Here is a 13,136-nt window from a genome sequence, read left to right as displayed (position 1 = left end):
GGCTATATAAATAAACATTGATTGATTGATTAGACTTGACATATCTCCTACAGACACAGAAGATATTCAACATTGTGTTACTGCACTAACAATGCCAAGTAAACTGACTTTGTGTAAAATCCAGATAGCGCCCATTAAAGTGAACATAACATTTGATTGCCCTCACTTATATAAGACACACAAGTCCTCAGAACACGAGGATGTTGCTTTTGTACACTCTGAATAACAAATGTTTTTCTTTCAGTGTCTTACTTTTCCATTCTGCACAGCGTGTCACAGAGATGGGCCGCAGCAAATTACTGACAAAAGGCTGCTCACGGCATTGTTAGCAGAACTGCCACATTTTGGGAATAATTGGAAGCTCCATGTTAACAGAGTTTGTCTTGTTAGTGTGAAAGAGACGTCAGGGGAATGAGAGAACCCCGTAACCTGGACAATCTAATGAGCTTATGGATTTCAGGCCTAATTGGGGGACGACGGTGAGAGTGAAATGGAGACTTTGAGTCCCATCGAGTGTGCTGTGTGCCAAATTGTGTAGTTTAGGGAATTGCTCAGACTGACGGTGAGATGGGAACACTAAGCAGGAACAAGAACCATGTGTCTTTTCTGGAGGAGCTAGAAAAGTACAATTTCCTGATGAGTCCCACAAATCAAGACAAAAAAGATGACGGTGTGGGAGAAGTAGCAGGAGATGGCAATGAAGCTAGCCCGGAGCGACACTTTGCAGTCTGACTGAAAGAGTGTGTGTCGATATAAATAGCGGAGAGGTAAAATTACAGGCAGAGACACACTTAGTCAGTTCTCACATCTCTCACCGGAGTGCAGAGACACCGCTACATTACACACAGAGTTGTATTCAAAACTTTATGTCTGCTGCCTAATTATTACACATATAAACTTTGTTCCAGCTTTTCATTAGCATTCAGTCAACATGATTCTCGTTGATATGATGGATTATACACAGATCACTTGATATTAGAATTGATCCCATTCTAACCCCCTTTTCCATTTAGCTATACGTCCACAATTGTGGAGACATTGAAGTTTCCTGTGCTCACTGAAGACCTTTGGATGCTGACTTAAAAATAGAAATTCTCAACCTGTCATCTCATTTGTGTATATAAAACTTCTTTGTTTTTTTTGGCGTACTACAAACCTACTCAATGGACCTGATACACAAGGGAAGGTATATAGTTTCTTGGCCAAATGTTATAAACAAGGTGGTTGTCCAAGATGATCACAACTAAATATAAAGCACAACATACTAAAACCATGACCCTATGACAAGGTAGCACACGGTTTAGCCCAATTGTTTGGTCCCAGGATTCTAGATAACCAATAATTGTGGCCACCACAGTAATGATATCCATTTATGTTATTACCGTTCCCTAGCTAGAATGGATATAGACTCATTGGCCAGCAGAGTTGCTTGGTAAATGAATTCTCTTTGATTCGGAGGCGAGGGATCGATAAGTGTATTCTGAGTTATGGCTACAGCAGTAGTTGATGAATACAGTCTTCTCCCAGTGACACACTGCCAACGGTGATCATGCTTTACAGATGACACTGTCAACCACAGATGATACCGTCATTTGTAATTCTCCTCCAGTTTATCCTTTGATTACTAACCGTGACACTTCGACAGGAGGAACAGGCCCTAAAGCAATCTCTCTCTCTCCACACACACACACACACACACACACACACACACACACACACACACACACACACACACACACACACACACACACACACACACACACACAGCTGTTTACACTGTGATGATAAGCTTGTTAACTCTATGTGGCTCATCGGTATCGCCCTCAGCTGCAATTCCCCAGCCGACCATTTGTCCTGGGTGAGATATCAGCAATCACCATTTTAAATGAGAAAGGTGGAATGAAATGCTAATTCAGCAACGAGGATCAATACTGTTTGCCCAGGGGAAAAAAGTCAGGTGGAGGACTTTCTGCTGTCCTTGAGCTCTCAGGGAAAGCCATGACCACAAACTAACAAAACTCTTCTTTCTTCTGGCTGAACAGATGGTCTGATTCCAGAGGCGTTGAACCTGTTTTAGTGCACCTCTAAAACAGTACGTTAAAGTGCGTTATATACCAATTTGGCAGCAGATATCAATTATTATTTTAAAGAAAGGAAGCTTCATCCAAATATCTTTCAAGCCGCTGTTGCAGAGGATGTTAGATGGACGTAAGGTGTTATTTTGTTCCAATCAGACTGAAATTAGGAATTCTATTTATTTGGATTGGCTGAATTAAGCCTGAATAAACTGATAAATGTGCAAAAATATAACATGATGGAAGTTCTGATGATGGTCATCATTTAATATATACTGATGAGTGAAATCCCCCCAACCCTCACTTTGCTGTGTTGAAGTAAATGACTCTGTAAGGAGGCTGTGAGCACTCGAGACTGAAGTGTTTATGAAGTGGCTTCCCTTCACTAATGATAATGTTAATTATGGTGCTTATATGGAGGCATCTCCATTTTCAATTAGGAGGTTGATTACAAGAAGAGTGAGTTCATCTGAAGCAGCTGAGTATTTTGATCTTCATAAGTAAGTAGGTGTACAGGACTATCATGAATACTAATTTGATCAGATTTTAAGCTATGTTAAAAACACATTTATATTTGATGTATTTGCCAACGCTTTAGTGCGCTTTGATTCATTCCTGAGTATAGTAAGTAAGTAAAGTTTATTTATAAAGCACTTTTCACAAAGTGCTTGACAAAACAATAAAACATACAATGATAAATGACCACACAAGCCACGTGTTAAGAAGTCATAAAAGCACCAAAACACAATAGAAACACAATAAAACATAGTATAAAATAGAATAAAATCAAGCACACCGGTTACCCAAATGCCTGCCCAAACAGGAATTTCTTTAAATTAGTTTTAAAGGAGTCAACAGTCAGCGGACCGTAGGTGAGCGGGCAGAGCGTTCCATAGCATAGGAGCCACGGCCTCGAACGCGCGATCCACGATATCATCGATAGCAAAACATGATAATCTATTCTCCGTCATAGTAAACCTAAATATTTTAATCGTAAGTATCTCTTATTCAGTATGTTATGGTCTATCATTCAAGTGCATGTTTAAGATCTTTAAATGTACCTATATTCGCAATGTTTGCCATCGGGAACTACAGTGCATTCTGTCCAAAGATGGAAGCAATGAGAAAAAAGGCAAGTACACATGTAAAGTGTTTCGATCCACAGCTCATCAAAAAAGGCCTCAGAATGTGTCAATGTTTCTTCAAGTGCTTCAATCAGCTCAACAGCCTTTGATCGACCAACTGTTCAAAAATTGAGTCCTTAAAGATCGTCTAGAACAGAACACTGTGATCTATCTGAACCAATATGCTCTGGTTCCAACATGATTCATCTCAGACAAGCACAGTCAACTTTTCCACGTAACATGCTATGCGTCTACAAGCCCAACATGTATCACTAGGTAATTTAGTGGGAATGCTGTTAACAGCATTCCAACTAACTGTTATTCTACGGACGAAAAGTTTATTATTCCGCCGGTATTTTGGCCCTCTTCTCCTCCCGCATTGAATATCGCAGAAACTCTGTTCAAACATCAAAACGTTCAGCTCTGTCGGGAATCGATGGCTATTACTTTTCTCATTCATAACTTTCATAATTCCAGAGATACATCCCATAATACATCAAATTTTTTACATTGAAGTCAATGGAGAAAATCTTCAGACTTCAACAAATCTTCATGCAATTCAACTGCTAACTGTTCATTCATACTTTCACTCAGACACCTCATTCCAACTTTAAAATGTTACACATCTTTCTGACATTATTCGTGTAAAACAACTTTTAAATCTGATTCTTACTTTTAGAGATATTAAACATTGTTCAGACCTTGTTTCAGAGGTTTTCTTCACATTTTAACATTAACTAGATTGTGTGATGTCACAGCTAGAGTGGAGGACAGCTTGAAATTCGCATTCATATATTTTTTTTAAACTGCCATAATTCCCAAACCCTACATTCCTGAGACATAATTTATCATGACAAACGTAGGAAAACATCCCGTAGCTTGAAAAATGACACATAATTAAGCAAAAATAATTAAACAAAATGTTTTTTGAGGGCATGAAGTGACAAAAACGTTCAACATTCCTCCATTAAACCCCATTGTAATTTCAGGCAGATATTTCCTCACGGCAGCAGCCGCACACCTTTAGTTAAACTGCCCAAAAGGCCACATTATTAACCCGAAACTACACAAAAATTACACTTCAGATACTCAACTTCCTTGACATGCTTCACGTTTTGAAATTTCACAGACATCTGTTACGGTTCTTCCACAAAACGTTCACATGTAAGAGGTTCATCTCTCATTCAGAACAATGAAGCCTTTGAAGTCTAGGCACCTCGTTAGCTCAACTATAAACACCTGTGTAATGGAACACGATGATGTCATCACTCCAACTGACATGCTCAGAGCAGCAGACTTCAGATAGCAGTGTGCAAACAGTCCAGCCGTGAAGACATCTACGGGACAGTTTTGAGATTTCTTCAAATGCCGTTGCCATGGCAACACAATGCTCGCCTTGAAACATGGTTTTCTCATAACTTCAGTGAAAATACTCCAAACAGCCCAAAACTTCAAAGGTTTGGTAACAATGCAGCCATCAACGCATCTAAGCGTATTATGGGGTGTCATCAAATGCCGTTGCCATGGCGACAGATCATTCGCCATCAAGTTAGTTCAGAAGTTTGCGGTTCAAATATTCTGCTGCTTTTCCAAGCCTTTTCACTTTATTTTCTTCTCTCATCACACATTCAAGCCCCCAGTGTTCATGTATAATTTCAATCTAAATTATTCACTTTTTTTCTTACACATTACATTTCAACATAGCAGTTTAGTGTCAGATTTTCAGCATAAAGCATTCCCACTAAGAATTTCTTCAGGAATTGCATTCTCTAGTTTTCCTTGGTGTACCATCAAACATCTCCTTCTGCACTTTCAACCATTCCTTATGTACACAAGATATTAATATGTATACTTATTCTAACAATGAGTAGTCCAGCAACATGTTCACCATTGTAGCCATAAGGTTTGGCCCTGAACTCCAACCTTTGCTTCTCAAAATCGTATCAGAATCCAGCTCAGGAACTGTTGAAGTAGCATCTTTAAAAAATGGTCTCTATTAGAATGTAATTGGTTTACTTCTCTGACACTTTGTCCATATATTTTTGTTCTGCAGTGCTTTGGACGGACGTTGTTTGGGGAGTCCTGCTGTGTCCATGGCTGCTGCAGCGATGGCTTCAATGTCTAGTTTATTTCAAAGGAAAAAGTACCAATAAGGTAACCATGCAGACTGTATTTAATAATATGTTCTGTTGACCTTTCCAAAACAGCGCTGATGCTTTTTCTGTTTTGTTACACTTGAATGCCAGCTTTAACTCTGACTATCTATCAATAGGAACAACTGTAATGGTAAAGTCAATATAAGAAAGGGAAAGCCACTGATTTAAGGAGCAGCTTATAGAAAACTAAGCATCAACATATCTTAATGAAGCTGGGAAGATAGCCAACAAATATCCAAACCATCAACAATCATTATGTTTCGCAGTGGTAACAAAAAGGGAGCCAAAAGAAGTACCATTCAAATATGACCAGCTCTCCTTCACCTGCTTGTATTTGCACTTGCCTTTACATAATTAGTGGATGACATTGTCTCTAAAGTGGAATTAATTGATATTGTGGTTGTGTTCAAGTGCTAAACAAAGGTAACCTGAGGAGACTTGCCTTGACTTTGGATGCAGGGAACCACCCGGACACATACAGTATGCACAAAGGGCCCCGTGGGTTTACTGAGGCGCTTTGAAGCTCAGCCTTGACAGGTTTGTTGTTCCACTGTTGAGAAGTTAAAAGGAAAAATAGATGAGTTTGGTTGCCTCACATGAACACGACTTGTCTTTATGTTGTTGATGCCCTGCTTTCAGGGTGCAATAATTATGCCATTTGTTATTTCAAATTAAAATACGAAAGAAAAACACACACCGTTAACTCTACATTAGCCACGGCATGTTTTCAGAGTATACTCATGAGTGTCATACCCAAAAAAGGTCTCAATTTTTAATGTATTTCAAACTAGTTCCATATTTTATTACTACATATCTGACATTTTTCTTTTAAAGAAATGGAATAAAATATTAGTTCAGAGTGCCATCCGGAGGGCAACAACAGGTTTTACCACATGAGACGCTGAGAAGGAGATGAACAGTGAGGAAGATATTCCACTAACTTTCACCATATCTAAACTGACAAGCCAGGCTTAAACCACCCCCTGGATGTATTTTCCTTCAGTATGAATGTCAAAATGTGCTTATGAAGTATTCTCTACACTGCCAGGAATTACGATTTAAGGGAAAGGGCTGAAGCGTTTGAGTCCTAAATGTCAAATTTAAACATTTCGTGTCCGAAATACTGGATTAAATACCCACCATGAGCCTTTAACTGTATAATTGAAATGCCCCCCAGTTTGTTAAAGCTATATGTGGCCCTAAATCAAGCAACTTCAGAATATATCTGCTGATCCTGAGAATTTTCAAGGAGGCAAAGTATCTACAACATTAACTATGGTGTAAGTGGTTAAAAGATGTTTTTAATATGGTTCTGGTAATCTGTCTGGTGGCTCCTATGGTTGCTTTCAGATCTTAAACCTGCTGAAAACCAGTTTCTAAGAAAATGTAAGTCCCAACAATAAACCCTTGTTGTTGCTTTCAGAGTGAACATGAGTGTATTAAATGCTTATCAAAAGGTGTGGGAGAATGAAACTGCTCATGTGGCTCAAACTCCCGTCATGGCTCCCAGGTGGAGATGTGTTGCTTTGGTTCATTTATTTCATGCAGGAATACACACCCAAATGTGTTGATAGGAGCCTCCTATTATCTGCATTCCTGTTGTGTGTTTGCAGGAGGAAGGGTCACACTGGCCCTGCATTAACAGTCTGCTGCACCTCAGGAACATCTCCCTGTTTGATACGCCACTTGATTTATGTGGCTGTCATGGCTGACGTGCAGTGACCCCCGAGCGGTGCAATAAAATATTCATATCTGCGCGGGACACTCTGCAGCGCTCCACTTCCTCCCTGCTATTTACAGAAAACACTGGCCTTCAGCACGGCTTCAAAAGCAAATATAAGTGGCGTCCTGGAAAGCGCTACACACAAGTGTGTTTGGAAATCACTACAGCCTCAGGGTTCTGACCAAACTATAATCATTTGTGTAAATTGAACCCTGTGGAAAGCTGTGTGCCTAATTGGGTGTGAGTAATAAGGCCTCAAAGCAGCAATGTGCAGTGTGTATAGAGCAAGGAAATGTGAGGTACCCTTTGAAAAACCAAGAGGGTCCAACTGGAAATTAGAGAAAACAACAGGTGGCATTTTTTCTTGAGGCGGCCGCACTCTGTTGTCATTGGAAACTATTTGAATAGACGTTGTCAATCGGAAAAAGGCGCTATGTGGACATGGGGTTATAGTGTTTCTAACATGCCTTTAGCAACTCTGAACTGTTGTATTACAATTGGAATATTATTGGTGCATCATACAATGTATGCGTTTGAAAACGTTGTCAATTTGACCCCTTGATTTGAGAGTTGTGTCATCCCAAAAACATTTTGAAGTTGAAGTTGAACAGGATTTGTTCATCACGTCACTTTCCCTTAAACGACACAGTTTTATGTTCCTGTGTTGAGCGGATAAAACAGATGAGATAAAACATGTTTATACGTGAGCTTTGGATGGTGTTATTTGGACAGAGAATGTTTCCCCTTTGCTAGCAGTTCAATGCTAAGCTACGCTAACTACGTCCTGACTCCATAACACACATGAGATTTACATCCATCTAACATCTTTCACTTTAGAAAATAAATAAAATGGCTATATTTTCCAAAACTGTTGGACTTTAATCCATTTTTCTACCAAGCGCTCGGGATGGCTCTGTTGAAACAAATTGGACTCATTCTGTAAACTACTGTAAGTATTCAACATCCAAATGAGCTTAGTTTCATTACAGTTTGTTGTTGTTAGGCAGAATATCCAACCAAATCACCTTGGATACTGTGGGTGCCAGCTCATTTATTGGCCGTATAGCAGCTGTAGAAAGTGTTGCTTGGTGGCAGAGCTGAGTCTTGGCTCCCTTGTTTTTTGCCTTGGAGGAGACTTGTTGATATTGGTAAATTACAGTTTCCTGCGTGAGAATTCCATTTGAAATACTTGATAATGATAACAGAGTGTTATGTAAAGCAGTCTATTCACACGATGCCAGACAAAGAGAACATTTTGGGCTGAGTATTCTCTGGCTGCCAGTTTCCTGATCAGTAAAGGATACAGTTTATCTGCAGGCGTGTTGATGAGGGTCTGATGTCATTGTGTCTGAATCCCACAGCTTACCGGAATACTGAGTGTAGAGTGATTAAAAATCAAAGTCAGCCTGATGTACATCTGTCTCATTAGGCTTCCCAGAGAGAAATGGATCGGTGGTGTGACATTACTTCACATATTTACACTTCAGTCATTAGAAATTACAAAGTGAGATCCTCATCGTTGCATCTTTTATCAGGGAGATTAATTGTCTTGTCACATGCGTATCATTTTACAGGCTGAATGGGTAGGACCCTGAGGATGGAAAAGAAGGAATTACATTGCACCACTGAAGTCACAGAGCATTTCAATCCACATTTTAGTGGTCAAAATGGGTGAGTGGGACCCCCATAGTGTTGGAGAAGCTACTTCAAAGCATAGTTTTGAAAGCTACCACCAAGAAATGTAGTCTGGTTACATAGAGCTACAAAAAAAACAACTCAATTTGACATGATGACAAATAATGACAAAAAATGAATTGCACGCTAGCAACAAATACTACAATTAAAGTATGAATGGGGGCCAGTTTATGTGCTTATTACCTTTGGTCTCTGTGGTCTTTAGTGTTGCTTTGAGGTCATTTTCAGTCTCTTTGTGGTGTCTATTGTGTTTCTCCTTGCAATCATTACTTATTTGTGTAGTTGTTCTGTGTGTCTTTGGGGTTGTTTGTGTCTTTGTGTGCTCATTTCCATCTCTTAAGGGCTGTTCGAGTTAATGTTTATGAATAGAATGTGAACTAAACACTAACAAAAACTTTGTTGCAAAAAGGCTTTACATTCCCTAGGGACCAGGACCTTAACTTGAATCACTAAGTTTGTTTTTTTACATAATGGGGAGTGAGTGTCGGTCACAGATGGATTGGCGCTCTTTCTAAAAGTCTCAGAAACTTCCAGCTGGCGACTGTTCAGAACAAAACGAGCTGGAGCACTCAGAGAACAAAAACACAAATTGCATAAAGACAAAACCATCCGTAAAGCAGTACAAAAACTTAATTTATTTTTCCTTCACTGGTACACTCTGGAGCCTGGACACATATCAAATCGGTCTTAGGGAAAATGGAAAGCTGTTTGTGTAGTAAAGCAAAACAAGACACTGAGAGTACAAGCTTTTCGTTGGACGCAATTTGAAAAAAGGATTTAAGTGTAGAAGCATATCATCTGTCGAGTAGTTTTCTTTTGAAACACTCATGTATATAACATCAAATTATCTGAATCCTTAATGCTCTGTTCTAAACGTGACCCTGGACAGTTAGGTATCGCCCAAGGTCATTAAATGTAAAGCATTAGCACGGCCTTAATGATACACTGTTGCCTGAACAGCATGTTAAAGTGCTCTGTGGTGGACGTGTTGATGAGTTGTCAGCACAAAGGATTAACACAGATATAATATTAGATTATTAGTGCGGCTGCAGACCTCATCAAAGCATACTGTACTGCTGTATACACACACAACTCCTTTATGTGTTATAATGAGGAAATTACTTTTGGTAATGCCAGTGTGAGTGTGCATAGAAAACAATGAGAGCAGAGAAACAATGATTAAACCATTAAATTACACAAATGAACAGCGGGGGGTTAAGTTAGTCTTTTTCATTGTCTTCATTTTGACATTTAAATTCCATCTTATGTGTTATTACTCGTCATTTTATAAACCGCTCTTTAAACGATAATAAGGCACATTTAATAATATTTAATGTATTCATTTATTAATCATGTGAATAATTCATAAACAGTAAGAGCTTTTAAATCATGCTTTTATAATGGCATGGAAAGAAAATATGCTGCTAGAAACTACTGACAAAAAGCAGAGGCTGCTGTTCACTTTCAGTAACGACACTCTGTATGTTCATTGTTTATAGATATGATCAACACGTTTGTAAAATGAGTGGAGATGACATCATGTTGGCCAGCTGCCAGAACTGAATTGATTTTTCATCCAGTTGCACTTTACATAAATGACATATTGGTTGATTTACCTCAATATCTTTAACTGGATGAAGGATTTTATTAAAAGGTACATGTTAGCATGGCTTATGGCCATAATAAGGGAAGGTGAAATAAATACTTTACATGAAGTTATTTTTGTGTTGTGTAAATAATGATGTAATGCTTTTGAAAGGAAAAAAAGAATAATAAAAAAATATATATATGTATATATGCTGAGCCCAGAGTGAAATGCTTTTGTGTGCACAAACTGGAGGGGGACAGCAAACACCAGTGTGATTTTGGTGACAGCACGACTATCTTGGAAAAAGTTATAGTGGGGGTGCCAAATCCGGCAGCACCAACACCTGGTCTGCCACATGTGGAAGCCCCTCTTTAGTTTCTCACCTGCTGAGCACAGAGTCAAATGCTTTTGTGAGCACAAAAAATGTTTTGGGGGTCCTGGGTACGGGCCTGCATGTTAGCTACTGGTAGTGTCAGCCGAAAGCAGTTTCAAGTTAAAAACTAAGAGAAGTAGAGTAGACTTCTGTGGACATGTTTGTTACCGGGTAAAATCCTCCTGAACGTTTGGATCTTAACTTATCAGAGACACAAGCTAAGCTAACGTTAGCCATTAGTTTGTAAGCGCTCTACCCTATGTCCACCAGGGAAACAATTATTCTCAACTTGAAACTGATTTATTTAGCGGTTTTATCAGTGATACTTATCATGTCCGTTTGCTCCAGAGAGGAGTCGACCACTGCGAATAATTTCCTCCTGAATGGTTGGTTGGATCAGAGAAACAAGCTGAGCTAACGCTAGTGACGTCCGAGAAACACGGTTTTAAAAAATCGCTTTTAATCACAGCAGAGGAGGATAAGGCAAAATCCTCCTGAAGGACTTTTTACCAAGAGAAACTGACGTCAATAACGTCAAAAGCAGTGAAGACAACAACCCCCACAATCCTACGCTAATAGACAAGAAGAAAAGTGTTTTACTCTGTGGAGTGTCCCTGTACTCTCCTCACTATATCATGCAGTGCAGCACATTACAGTGCAGTATAGAGCATTAAAATATAGCACGCATTAATATACAGAGGCAAATTTGCTCTTGAGTCATAAACTCTCTCAGGCTTCATCAGGCAGCGTAACACCTGTGATACTGAGAGTCTCTCTGCCATTAGACACATTAGTCAGCTGCGGGAGGAACACACTGTCAGTGTACCAAACACTGCTGGGAACAACGTCTTCAGCTCCTTTTTTTCAACACGTCTCACTACCAATAGAAGCTCACTTTGTTTAACAGTCTACTTCTCTTTTAATTTATTTCATAAAATAGCCCATATCATTTAACGGGTGGGTGAGGCCAGAGCAGGACCTGAGGATGGAGCAGCTGTGAATAACACTGTGAAAATGTGAATAAAATACTTTTAGTTGGTGTATCACATAATATCTGATATGGCCGTCCTCGTCGTGAAAATAAAGCTATTCTGAGTTGTATCTGAGCACTCTTAGGTCATGTCCTCTGGGACGTTTCTGGTAAATGTGTTTATTTGTTTGCTTTGATGATCCGAGAAGGAATCAACTTCTCTCGAAGGAAACCGCTGCTATGACAGCAGCCAATTTGTCAGAAATAAATGTTGTAATGTTGCATTTATTTACAAGTTCTACACATTTTTGATATGCTTTGAGATAGCCTGCTCTTTAGAGCCTTCAGTCCACGCTAATACTTACATTATTTTACCATTGGTAGTAGAAGAGAAGTTGTATAGTAGTTTTACATTTTACAACAAAAGGCGGTGAATTGTTGGTGAACAGTGGAAAGCTAACAAAGACGGATTGAATGAGACAGCCCCCCACCCCACATGACCCCTTATGACAACTGACCAAACTCCATCTACTGCCACATGATACACTTTCAAACACATGAATATGTCTTAGAAAGTGGACAAATTCCTAAGAACATTCTAGAAAACTGGGCTCGAAATGTAACATTCAAGCTCAAATGTTCTGATCGGATTTAAATCTATATCTAGACTTAGAAATATGTTGATGTCAGCATCATTCAGGGATGTTTCTGGACATTGCCAAGACAATAAAACATATGTTTGGTGCTGCGGTCGTACCGTTCTTAATTCAGCTGCTTGTGGACAGGAACACGTGTGTGATTAGCTGTCAGAGTCTGATTCTGCTGCTGGAGGATCAAAGGAGCACGGGGGGGGGGAAGTCAGAACCTATGAATCACAGAGAAGAAGTAAGAAGGGCCCCAGTGGTGGGGAGGACTGCAGGCGAACACATCCTCATCATACCCCCCCCCCCCCTTCAGCTCTTCCATTAACTTTTAATCTGGAGTGGTGTGAAAATGAATCGCACTGTAATGCTGCATGTTCCGTGCTCTGCTTCTCCTGTGATCTCCTCATAAAAATGTATAATTTCCACAGTCACCGAGGGAGAACTAGAGGACAATATTAATGTATTCTGGAGAAATTGGAATGCATGAAGTGCTCCGAGCGTTGCCCACTGGAGCAAGTACCACAAGCACTGTGATTACAGTGCGTATCCCTCCAGGAATAATCCAGCACAATGCACGCTTCCTGTGCTGCGTTTATTTCTGATAAATCATATTTTCAACAAGCCGCATGCTCCTTTATAGACAATCTATCAGCGCTCAGAGGAGTCTACGGGGAGCGGTGCTAACGGAGCGTCGACTGGGTAAATAATGTTCAATTTAAAATCAGGCTGAAAGCAATGTCACGAGAAACCAACATCACAAACTGTGATTGTAGCACCGCTCTTCAGTC

This window comes from Notothenia coriiceps, unplaced genomic scaffold, assembly GCF_000735185.1.
Source record: "Notothenia coriiceps isolate Sejong01 unplaced genomic scaffold, NC01 NC01_scaffold00019360, whole genome shotgun sequence".
Lineage (NCBI taxonomy): Eukaryota > Metazoa > Chordata > Actinopteri > Perciformes > Nototheniidae > Notothenia > Notothenia coriiceps.
This window is presented reverse-complemented; position numbering follows the sequence as displayed.